Source organism: Globicephala melas, chromosome 12, assembly GCF_963455315.2.
Source record: "Globicephala melas chromosome 12, mGloMel1.2, whole genome shotgun sequence".
Classification (NCBI taxonomy): Eukaryota; Metazoa; Chordata; class Mammalia; order Artiodactyla; family Delphinidae; genus Globicephala; species Globicephala melas.
The window spans coordinates 77,101,383-77,113,564 of NC_083325.1; the positions used below are offsets into that span (position 1 = coordinate 77,101,383).

The 12,182-nt window shown below is 50.1% G+C and overlaps 1 protein-coding gene across 9 annotated transcripts in view; it reads right to left on the bottom strand.

Annotated features, from left to right (window-relative positions):
• KCNS3 (potassium voltage-gated channel modifier subfamily S member 3) overlaps window positions 1-12,182 on the bottom strand; it is a 52,483-nt gene that overhangs the window by 27,185 nt on the left and 13,116 nt on the right. For 3 of the 9 annotated variants that reach the window (XM_060309754.2, XM_060309755.1, XM_060309753.1), the window contains exon 3: window positions 7,376-7,530. The gene's annotated coding sequence lies outside the window, so the exon portion shown is untranslated. Of the gene's footprint in view, window positions 1-680; window positions 854-5,506; window positions 6,543-6,627; window positions 6,768-7,122; window positions 7,201-7,375; window positions 7,568-12,182 lie in introns of those variants that run through there. The other 6 variants (XM_060309761.2, XM_030858349.3, XM_060309759.1 and 3 more) reach the window with 5 other exon arrangements.

Genomic DNA, 12,182 nt, shown 5'->3' on the forward strand with positions numbered 1-12,182 from the left:
TCAGCATAGATGATAGATAGATAGATAGATAAACATTGTCACATAATGACACTTTTTATTTACACATTTAGCACAGAGGAGACAAGCTTCACCAAGAAGGCTCAACCTTGAAAAAGCCTAGGGGCTAAATCTTGGCCAGGCAACAGCTCATGACCAAGAGGTGGAGGCCGGGCAGAGGTCTTATGTCAGTGGCCTCAGGACGGTACCACGCTTAGAAAACTGGGATCTTAAAAACCTACAAGAAAACACTACCCAGAAGGTATGATTTACTGACCTCAGTGACAAAAGTGCTGAAATACTTTTGCCAGGCGCATCCAAATCTGCAAACCACGATCTTTAACCACGGAGATCGCCCATCCCTTTAACCAAATAAACTCTTTACCTTAAGTAAATCACAGGAGATGATTTTAGGTTCACTTTGGCAGGCCACTCAGGGCTCAGGAAAAGCCAAACCACTTCATAGAAGAATGTAAGTAAAAAAATGTAAACATGTTCAAGCCCAAAATGCTAGTCTGCTGATATCCTTTTATCTCAACACACTAATTATTTGTCAGGATATAAGTCACCATTACTGAAAGAAGTCTTCAAAAGGCCTCTGAACCAATATTTGGAGTAGTTTTCAATTATATGGTCCTTTTTATGCTCTCCTTACAACTATAAATTGGTCACTGGGAACTCACCCACCGCTTCTTCAAGACTCCATCAGGCTATCTGTGATGTTCCTTATTGATCTTTAGGCCAACATATTCCACTAAACATGGGTTCCCAGATGACGGACCATATGTTGCTCTCTTGAATCCTTTTACAAGATACCAGTGAGTAAAGAGGAAGAGTCTCATGTGACGAGGAAGACCTGGTAAAGGAGGATTCCACTGAAACACAGAAAATTGGCCTCTAGCCATGCCTCAGGCTCCCCATTGGGCCTCGCCCCCATACATCTTGGAGAGGCTTGGCATCTCCTCACCACCAAGCTGATCACTGATTTCTCTCCATTTAAGACAATTCGAAAGCAGCTTACCAGTGATCATCAAGGACCAAGTGCTTAGAATCTCGCCACAAATGTTCCCACATACCCACTCCTAGTTCTCCTAATTCAATTTATATAAACAATCCAAATTAACACATATAAATGACATTATGGAAGAAGAATACTCATAGAAAGATTATCTAGTTTTTTAATCATAACATTTCCAGGCTGTGGGAAAAAAAACAGGGAAGGACAAGTGATACGCTTAAACTTACCCAGCGATTGGAGACAGAGTCAGACAAATGTCTAACATTCTAGAAGTGCTAGTATGTACCACGTAACCCCACACACAGAGATGGGTATGTGTTGGTTTATTGAGGAGCTGGACTCAGCTCCCTAACATCAGCCGCGGTCGCCTTCCACATAGACGGACATAAATGCAAACCCTGCCCTGCACTCACCCTGTCTCTGTTTTGTTTCATAATCAACCTGTACCTGTACCACTTCCTCACCGCCCATTCGTTCTCACTCAGTCCAAGCTGGCTTGAGGTTCCACATCCCCAGCACGCCTCTAACTAGGCTCCCAACTGCCACGCTGGAACCTCTCTAATCTCTTCTTCTTTAATATCGTTTTCACAGCCTTCACAGGTGATCTTCGAGAAACATAAGCTGACACTCCCTTGCCACTATTCCATTATCTCTTTCTCAGAGCCCTCAGGATAAACTCTAAGATCCTGAACTTGGCTCAAAGCACACAGCGTGATCTGGCCCTTGCCCTCCTCTCCAACCTTCTCCCAGTGCCCCGGCCAGTTCTCCTGGAGCTCCTCCAACCATCAATGCTCATTCCTGCCTTAGAATCCTCACACCGTGCAGCCCAGAAATCTTTTTCTCTGCCTTTTCACATGATAAACTCTTCTCCATCCCTCAGAAGGAGAAGTCTCTTCCTCAGAAAGGTCTTCCCAGCTCCCCCATCTAAACTAGCACCCTCCCACCCTTGCTACTCTCCCGGATGAAGTTCTTTAGAACATTTGCCTCTGCTCAAATGTTTGCATTTATTTGTTTAACGTCTGTCTCCTACCCAGCCCCAGCCTTGTACATAATATGGGGTAAGTACTCAAATACTTGTTGAATAAATGCTTGTGCATAATTGTATATGTAAAGAGGATATATACAAGACCACAGAAGTTAATCATTAAGTCAACATTGGTGAGCATCTGCTGGGCGCTCAGTTGAGTTCAGCTGATCTGCTCAGGACCCCAGCAGGATGCTTCATTCGTTGGGAACTTCGGCAAGCACACTGTAGCCAGCTGCTGTCAACATTAACATCTGTAACGTTACCGCCTAAAAGGGGGTCTTGGGCCTTTATCATCCAACGCTTGTGCAGTTAAAGACAATTTTATAAGGTATCTACTCCAAGCAAACTATGGTGCAACAGGGAACTCTGCTCAATATTACGTAGCAACCTAAATGGGAAAAGAATTTGAAAAAGAATAGATACATGTATATGTATAACTGAATCACTTTGCTGTACACCTGAAACCAACACAACATTGTTAATCAGCTATACTCCAGTATAAAATAAAAAGTTAAATATATATATATGTATATATATATATATATATTTTAAAAGCTGCTTGCTTTCTCTGCCTCTTACACAATTCTGACCAATAGAAAGTAAGCAGAAATATGCTGGAAAAGCTTCTGAAAAAAAAAAAAAAACCCCACCATGATGCAAGGCTCCTCAGCATTCCAGAAACAGCAAGACCCCGTTGCCCACAAAGAAAAACACTACAACCTCATCTAGGAACTACTTATAGCTTAGCAAGAATAGTTTACTTTTATAAGGGGTAGGTGTGTGTGTTGCAAAGTTGCAAAGGGTGATCTAAAGAAATGATAAAGGAAAACAAGGATGGGAGTTCTTCTAAATCAGCTTCTACATTTGGCTGCACATTCTAAACGTCATTGATGTGCTCATCGCAATTGGGATTTCTCTCCAAGTTTCACCTACCATGTCACTGAATGCAAAATAAAATAACAACAGTAAAAAGTACTTTCTCCTCCTCCCCTGCTCCAGCTAAGCACCCTGACTAGCCAAGAGCAATAACCAAAAGCCAGCTTCAGGATGAAATTCAAACTCCACCACCTCCAAGCACCCTCCACATCCACTGCCCTCCTTTGTGAGACACAAAGATGGTGGACTTGGCCCACAGTCTTTATGATCTGTCTCCTTTCTTCCCAACTAGCTGGGCAGAATTCCATTGGAAAGAGGATAACTTTGGCAAAAGAAAAAAGAACATTTTTCTTGCATCGTTTTCAAGTTTCTTTCCAAGGGGAGACAGGGGGCCAAAAAGTCGCCTGGTAACAGCAAGCCACCTCTCCCTGTCACCATTCAACAAGCCCAGTCTGAGTCCTATTAAGTGCAGGGCACAGCATCAGGGCTATAGGGACAAACAAAAAGGACAGAATCTCACAGTGGCTCCACAGCCAGATTGCCAGGGATAGAATCCTGGCTTTACAACATCCTCATTATGTGACTTTGCACACGATACTCATTTGTCTCTTTTTTCTCATCTACAATAGGTTAATTCACGGAGGCAGAGGTCAGAGTTATGTAGCCATAAGCCAAGGAATGCCTGGAGCTACCAAAAGCTAGAATAGGCAACAAACAGATTGCCCACAGAACCTCTGGAGGGAGGGTACCCCTGTGGGTAACCTTGATTTGGGACTTCCAGCCTCCAGAACTGTGAGAGAACATTTTTCTGTTGTTTTAAGCCAATAAAATTAAATTAAAATGGGATAATAAAAGAGCCTACCTCCTAGGGTTGTCATCAGGATGAAGTGAATTAATACGTGGAGAGCTTTCAGCATAGTGCCTAGTACGGGGTAACAACAATGTCAGATGTCTACATCCTTGCAGCTAAAGAGACTGAGGCTCAGAGAAGCCAAGTGACTTATGTTGAGTCAAGGAGCCATAAGCAGGTAGAAATCAGGCTAGAGCCCAGGTCCCCAGTCCTAGTAGGTTTTTCACACAAGTGGCACCCAGGCAGATCTACCTTCTTGACACCTGATCAGCAGAGACAATAAACACGCCCACCTGCCCCTCTGCCTCACCCCATCCTGGATAGCTGTCCTCGCCTGCCAGTGAGACCTCAGGCTCAGCCCCACCCTGCGGTCTCCCATCAGGCTCCGAATGCCCTGCAGGGGCTCCATCTACTGCTGGCTCCCCCTGAAACACTGTGACCAAGAAGGGAAACCTCACTTCCCAATGGGGGTGTCCTGAGGATTAAATGAGATAATGCCTGGAAAAGTGCCAAGCAGCATAGCTGGCATATGGTATCCAGACAATAAATATCATCTATAAAAAAAGAAAAAAAAAAGAAAAGAAAGAAGGCTTCCCTGGCCATCCAGTGGTTAAGACTCCACGCTTCCACTGCAGGGGACCTGGGTCCAATCCCTGGTCTGGGGAACTGGGGAACTAAGATCCCTCATGCCTCTCATGGAGAGGCCAGAAAAAAAAAAAGAAGTGGAGGAAAACCCTTGTGATGCCTGCGGTCTCTCGGAGCTGACGCACATCCCAGGCCCAAATGCCAGACACAGGGCAGATGGAGGTCTCTGGTAGCACAGAGGGAGGCAGGGTCTGTGAAGGATTACAGCGAAGGGCAAAATCCACTGAAGACAGAGGAGGTGGCTGAAGTGCCCACTCTTCCCCTACTTTAAAAAAATAATAATAATAAGGAAGAAGAAAAACCTTAACTAGTGCTTTGCTGGCAAACTCAAGTGTCAGAGCATTGGCTTTTTAATATTTTAATATTTCTGAACAGAACAAAGGTTGCTTCCAACCTCCCAATTTGCTCTCGCACACTTTAACCAGCAAAACCTTAGCTTTGCTGTACTCATTAATGGCTTTTTGGTTCAGGCTGATTTCCCAGGTAATGATGGCTCGGACACAAGCCTGAGTCCACACAGGTCCTGCAAGTCTCCTTAAAATATTCACAACATGCTCTGGCTTCAGGATTCTTGAGTACTTCAGTATCATCTCCTCCCTACCCTAATATTGACAATTCCTAGTTCTGAAATGGCTAATTTAAGATTAGAACAGGAGAAGGAACGAATCTGGTGAGGAAAAACGGAATAGACTGGGAGGCAGAAACTTCACCATGCTCTGGGTATGACCAAGGACTGGCCCAGCCACTGTGGGCTGGCTGTAGATACACTCTGAGTGAATCAGTGCCTTCAAGCAGTTTACAACAGAGGTAGAATGAGGCCTGCCCAGTACCCCAAGTTCAACCACAGAATCAATGCCACCCTCTCTCAGCCTGAGACATGTGGGGAGGGAGGCACCAGGGCATCTGACTTTAGCAAGCGGGCAGGTGCTCAGGAAAATGCTTGCTGCCTGTTTACCTGGGCAGGTATTTGCAAGTAGTCTAGGAAGGGGAGCAACTAGGGGTAACTTACACAGTTCTAAGCCAGCGCTTATGCAAATCACTTAAGCAAATACATGAAAAGGGAGGGGAAGGTTTCCCATCCGGTTTTTCTCACCTGCTCCTCTCTCGGAGGGTGACATGAAAGACAAAAATCAAGAGGCTACTCTCCAGGAGGGCGAGGAGAAACACCCCACGACCGCGCCCCAGCATCAGACTAGGGCCCCAGGGCCATTTCCGCGGGTGGAGGTAGGTCTTGGCTGCCGTCCACCCCAGTCGTGGGCTGCCTCAGTTAGACTACCGGCTCAGTGTCCCCCGCCGAGACGCTGGAGACACCAAGGGCACAAACGACAAGAGGCAGAGCCGGGGAAGCGGCGCGGGTGGCGGTTCGGAGTGATCCCTGCAATGCGAAAGGCGCCCAGCCCGCCTCGCCGCGGCCCCTGCCGGCAGGTCTGCTTCGCTCGCCAGCCCATCCACCTGCAGAAGTCGGGCAGCCACCCAGAGAGGCGCGGGAAAGGAAAGTTCCCGACCCCGAGGCTCCCACTCCCATCGCTACCACTGATCCGAACGCAGTCTGCGGGAGACTCAACACGGGCCCTGCAAGCCACAAGCCGCTCGCACCCGGAGCGCGCCGGCAGTCCCTGGGCGCAGCGCGGCACCAGAGCAAGGGCCCTGGCTGCGCTCTTCCCAGCAACTGTCGCGGGGCGCCTCGCACCGCTGCAGGGCAAAGGGGAGGGGAGAATGACAGGGAAGAAGGCGGAGCAGGCGGCCTGGGAAGCACTTACGTTCGTCAGGAAAGCGCCTCCTCTCGAGGAAGAGAAGGAACGGCTTCCCGGCTAAGGAAACGCCCCAGGGATGCCCCTCCGCGAAGTGCCGCCTTTCCCCGGCTCCTCGATTCTCCCGCCTCCATCCGTCCTCCACCCCGCGCTCAAGAGCGGATTCTAGACACCCTCCCTGCGGCTTTCCGAGGCACCCAGACACTGCCTCGGCTGCCGACAGCCCGCGCAACAGGCGGATCCTTAGGACTCCAGCAACGACGGGTCTGGGGACTGGAGGATGGACAGCGCCGGAGACAGGCGCCCAGCAGGATGCGAAGTCCCCCTGCGGGTGTAGATCTGCGGGGTCGTGCACCCGTGACCTAGGCCACGGCGGGGCTGGGCAAAAAAAGGCGGGGAAAGTTGCGGGGTCGCACGGAGAAGTCTCCCGAGCGCAGGGAGAGGAGGGGACACAAGAAGGTACCTGCAGGAGTCCCGGCGTCTCTGGCTGGCTCCGCTCTGCGACGCCGCCCGCCGGCGCTGCAGGGATCAGGCGTCTCCGCGCGGCCCTGCGCCCGCCGCAGCTGCGGCGAGGAGAGCCGGGCGGCCCGCGTCGGTCAGTCTGTCTGTCCCGCCCGGCAGGCGCCCGGCGCCCGGCAGCCGCCGGAGGGGCGGGGCGGGGCCGGCCGCTGGGCCGCCGCCCCATTGGTCCCAGCTCCGCACGCCGCCTCGCCTCGGGCTCCCAGTCGGCGCTCCCCCGGCCGAGGGCGCGGCGCTGTGCCGCGGGCGGTTGCTGGCTGCCGGGATCGGGCCGCGCGACAGGCGAACTGTTGGATGGACTGAGAGGCAGCCCCGCGGGGCGCGCGCCCCCGCCCAGACCCAAGTGCAGAGTCACCCGTGGAGCTGCGCGCCCAGGCCGGGGGGATGCCGGAGCGCGCCCCGCGCCTCCCACCTGCGAGCCCTCCGCGGCTGGGAGTACCTTGAACCTGTGGGAGACAGATGACCTCCTCTGCGGCCCCGGCGGCTCCGGCAACCGCCTCTCCTCCCAAGCAAAGCCCTGCGAATTTGCCGGGATTTTCTTAGTAAGTATCGCGGTCCCCAACTTGTTTTAGAACAAAGTGCGAAGGAGGAAACAGACTCAGGTCCTGCCTGTTTACCACCAGCTCGGCTGCCTGAAGACTCAAGCACAGTGCAGAACAAGATTGTTTCACACGCTCCATTCCTCGACTTACCAGATCAGAAGAGGTGGCGGACGTATGCACTGAGCAAGGAGGACGAGTCCGGTCCCCTTCCCGAAGGTCAGAGGAAGATGCCTTCTGCCGAGGTTGAGGAACGAACCAGGACTTCAGCAAGGCCGGCGTGTGGTCCAAAGGCATCGCCCGCCCCTCTGCAGTGAGCGAGAAGGCTCAGTGAACCGCCCGGAGGAGAAATGGGACGCTCGCTCGGGGACCCACCCCCGCGCTCCCCCGCCCGCCCCCAAACTGCAGATTTTTAAGTTGTGCAGACTTGCAATAATTCCTCAGAGCCAGCTGCGCCAAGCTGTAGGTGCCCACTGTTCCTTGGGTTCCCGCCCCACATCAGGCAGTCTGCCAGCTGCCCCCAACCCAGCACCCTCTGATCACTGGCCTCAGACCAGCACCTAGCAAGACCACACATAGTTAGGTTCCAGAGCCTGAGTCAGGCCCACGGGGGGAGGGGATGGGGGCCAAGAGATGCACGGAAAAGGTAAAAGACACTTTCTCTGACCTCATCGAAGTACCCGATGGTGTCTTTGGGTTTTTCTCATCATTTTTGTTCGATCAAAGCCCACAGTGGGAGTCAGAGGTAAGGGAGCAATATCTGATAGGCTTCTAGAAGGTCAGACCTGCACCGCACGGGGAGGTTTGGCTAGAGGAGAGGGCAGCAGCGGGCAGGGATGGCAGAGGAGGAGAGAAAGCCTGCCTTCCCTCAGCCTCCAACATTTTCATTTGGCTCATGGAGGGTGAGGTGGGGGGCTCAGGTGAATGGAGAACAGGTGTTTGGGGGCCCTCTGACCCTGATCCCATGGTTCTTTAGCTCCCCCAAGCCTGCGCGCTCTTCTGTGGAAGAGGGGCCAAAGCATTTGTCTACACTGCTGTAAGCAAGCAGCTGGAAAGGTAAATTTTCATGTACCATTTCATCACCTTTAGCATCAAATCTAAGATTATTCTAAAAATATGTTTACATTGTGTCAGCACCTGAGAAGAATGCTTCCAGGTCTCTTCCAGCAGTTAGCTGTTAAATCATTTTTAAGTCGCCAAGCTTATCCCAAAAGTCCGGCGTTGTTTACTTGAGAATGAACTATGTTCCGAATCTCTAAGCACTGCAGAAGGCATCTGCAGTGCAGAAGAGTCTGGAGTGAGGTCCTTCTCACAGGGCCTGGATGGCACATGTGAACTGGAGGAAAGGCGCACAAGGGGGCTCGGAAAGGGCCCCCACTTGGCATCTGTGAAAGCTGAGCACAGAAAGGTCAGGCCTCCACTCTGGGCATATTTGGGGGATGGGGTAGAAGGGGCACAGATTTGAGAGTCAGACAAACTGGGTTCTCATCCTGCTGTACCCTGTGGGGAGCCCTGCAAGCAAGTCACTTAGCTTTTCAGCCCTGGTTTCTTCATCTACAAGAAAAGTTTCTCCCTCAAAGGGTGATCATGTGAAGCCAATGAAATAAGAAACAGAAAAGCACTGCGTGGACCATAAAAAGCGTGTCTGTTCCCTGAAAGTTTACTAAGGTTGAGCCAGGCCAAGTGGTGAATGCACTCCTATACACACACACACACAGCCACACTCTCACCACCTGTGTCTAGAGCCCCTTCCTCTGGCCTCAGTCTCCATCACCACAGTGCATGCACGGATCTGTCTGACTGACATGCTCTGATCTCCCTCCTTCCACACATCCACCTCCCACCCCATCAAAATGTCTTTTTGCCGCATGATACAACACCCCGTCTTCTTTTCACTAACCCTGCCCACAGGGAAGCGTCTGGGCAAGCCATGCACTGGGCTGTAAGGGGTTAATCACCAGCTGAGGGCAGTGCTCACCCCCACGGTTTCAGAGAAGATTCCCAGAGTCAGTGGAGGCGTCTCAAGCAGATGTGGGCTTTGTGCAGCCTGTCTTCCAGGGCTCCATATTCTCCTTGCTCTGGACACATCTCATTTTCAGGGTCTCCCTCTCTCACCCACTTACCCACAGGTCCCTGTACTCCCTTCCCTCTCCCCACCCAAAGCAGTCCTTGACCTCTCATTCTCACTCAAGTCCAAATGACAGAAAAGAGCTGGGCGTCACCCCTGGAGGCAAGGGAAGTACTAATTTTCTTTTGAAATGGGGGACAGGTCTCCACGTGGATATGAAGAGGCTCTCATCTCTGGTGGGAAGTTGGAGAGTGAAGGGGTGTCAGTAATGATGGTCAACATTTATTCAGTTGCTGCCTTTTATTCGCTAGTCTTTACCCAGCCAATATGAGTACATTAAACACTTGCAATTCCCCCAGCCCGCCAGGCTTTTCCATGTTTCCCCGCCTTCTGCTTAGAACACCCTCCGCCAAACCCTTCTTTATTCAACAGACTCCCTTTGTATTGGGATGCCATTCAACCGATAATTACTACCCTCTGGAAAGACCCCCTTCCTGTCCTGAGTTCCGTGTCTCCTCTCCCTTTGCAACTGCCATAGCAACTGCCATATTGAATTGAATTGTTTATGTGCGACCAGGCAATGAGCGCTCTGAAGTCGGAACTTCCGGGCCCTTCTGCAGGGTCTGCACGTTTATGCAGTGAATGGCTGAAGGCTCGGTTACCGGGCCGCTCAGCCCCTGCTCCTGTGGGGACCGTCCTCCTTTACTTCCCTGTTACCGTCTATCAGGTAAAAAGAAACATATAAACTATCACATTGATCTCTTTGCTTGGATACCAGGCAGCTCAAGACCAAATCTAGAATTCTTTCCTTCCAGATTATGGCTACAATGATCACTCTTCATTCACAAAATCATTTGTATGCTTACTTTAAATGCCCTGTTATATTATTTTTATTTTGAAAGTGCCTTAAATATTTATCATCTTCAAGTTCAAAGACTTGAATTCTAATCCACCTCTGCCTCTGAACATCTCAGTGATATCTCCTCTCCAGTTCTGTTTGGGTTTGGACTAGATGATCTCCAAAGTCCTTGCCACTTCTAAAATTTTTACAGTTCTACAGATAAAAGGACACCGTTTACACATTATTATAGAAAAAAAACAAAAACAAAAAACCCTGTGACAGAATATGGCTTAAGTCTCCAGGCACAAAGGAACACTCTCCTAGGTACTTGGAGGTATCCTCTGAGGACTCCCAAGGTGAGTTCCATGGAACACCTGTGCCATGGTCAAGGGCTCTGGGCACACACATACTGCATTCCACTTGTCAATACATTTTTGCACAGTAAAGGCTCTGTCTGAGAAGTCAGGTCATAAAAATACTCCAAGGGATGGACTTCCAAATCGCTCATAATCTGGCCCAAACTTATCATTTTAGCCAGTGTCAAGCTCTTCACAATTTTCTTTCCGTCTTACGCATTCCTACACTTCCGCCACCCCAACACACACACTCTCCGCTCACATTCCAACCTGACACATTAGCTCCTTCTCTCCCCTGTGCTCACTGTGTGCTCTCTGAGCCTTGGCCCTACCTACGCTCTATTGCTACAATGCCCCCTTCTCTCCCTGGCAAATGCCAACTCAACCTCCAATATCATTATCACCCATTCTGTGACACTTTCCCTTAACCCACAAATCATGTTTAGTTGCTCCTTCCACTGGGTTCATTATACTTTGTACAGTTATACTCCTGTAGTAGTGTTTCCTGCGTGGAATGAGTCTCTTCTATTAAACTGTGAGCTCCTTGAAGGCTGATATTATGTGGTATTATTCAGCTCAGTGCCTTCAAAGCCTGGCCCATTACAGATGTTCTGTGACTGCTTTAAGAATAAAAAGGTGGGGCTTCTCTGGTGGCGCAGTGGTTGAGAGTCCGCCTGCCGATCCAGAGGACGCGGGTTCGTGCCCTGGTCTGGGAAGATCCCACATGCCGCAGAGTGGCTGGGCCCGTGAGCCATGGCCGCTGATCCTGCGTGTCAGGAGCCTGTGCTCTGCAACGGGAGAGGCCCGCGTACCGCAAAAAAAAAAAAAAAAAAGAATAAAAAGGTGGGTAATTGGATGGATGGATGGATGACAGGGCTTCACACTTCAGGGAAGGGGCAGGAAAGCAAATTCAGAGGCACCAAAGGTCGGATATGTCAACCTGGTGGGTTTTCCTCTGGGGGAATTCTGCACCTGTTTGAATAATCCTTCATTTGTATGATGGAACTTAGGGTCTAGTCTTTATTTACAGCTAGAAGAGTAGAGAGTTTCTCCATGACAGAGATTGCTAGGAACGACCCCATGATCTTTTCTCTTCTACTTCCTCAGTAATAGTACCTCCAATGGTTACCTAGGTAGTAGGGTGAACTACTCTTCCTGGTTTTCCTGGGATTGTCTCAGTTTTAAAACTGAAAGTCCAGTGTCCTAAGAACCTCCTCTGTCCAGGTGAACCAGGACAGTTGGTCATCCTACAAGATACATTGCTGCCCAGGATAAAGTCTACATGTCCAAGCTTCCCATGTCACTAGGGGAGAGCATACGACTGAGGTCTTTCCAATGGGATGTCAGTGGAAGTGACCCGTTCAGTTGCTGGAACAGGAGAACTTTTCTATTAAAATTTCTTTGAAAAAAAAATCATAGCTTCTTATCACAATAATTTGGAGGCAGTTCTGCCCTATCAAGATATGGTGGAGAGAAGGAACCAAAAGATCTTTCTGGAGGAGCGAGATGGGAAGTAATGCCCTGCTCTGCTGGCAGTAGGTAGCAGGTCACTCTTGCATGCGTCCACTCTTCCTCTTTAAATGCAGTTTCAGTGACCTATGCGTGTGGGTCAGCTGGACTGACTGAGTCATCTTTCTTTCCTTTATCTTTCCTTCCTTGGCTGCAGAAGGCTACTTATACTCTTCAGTAATAGCA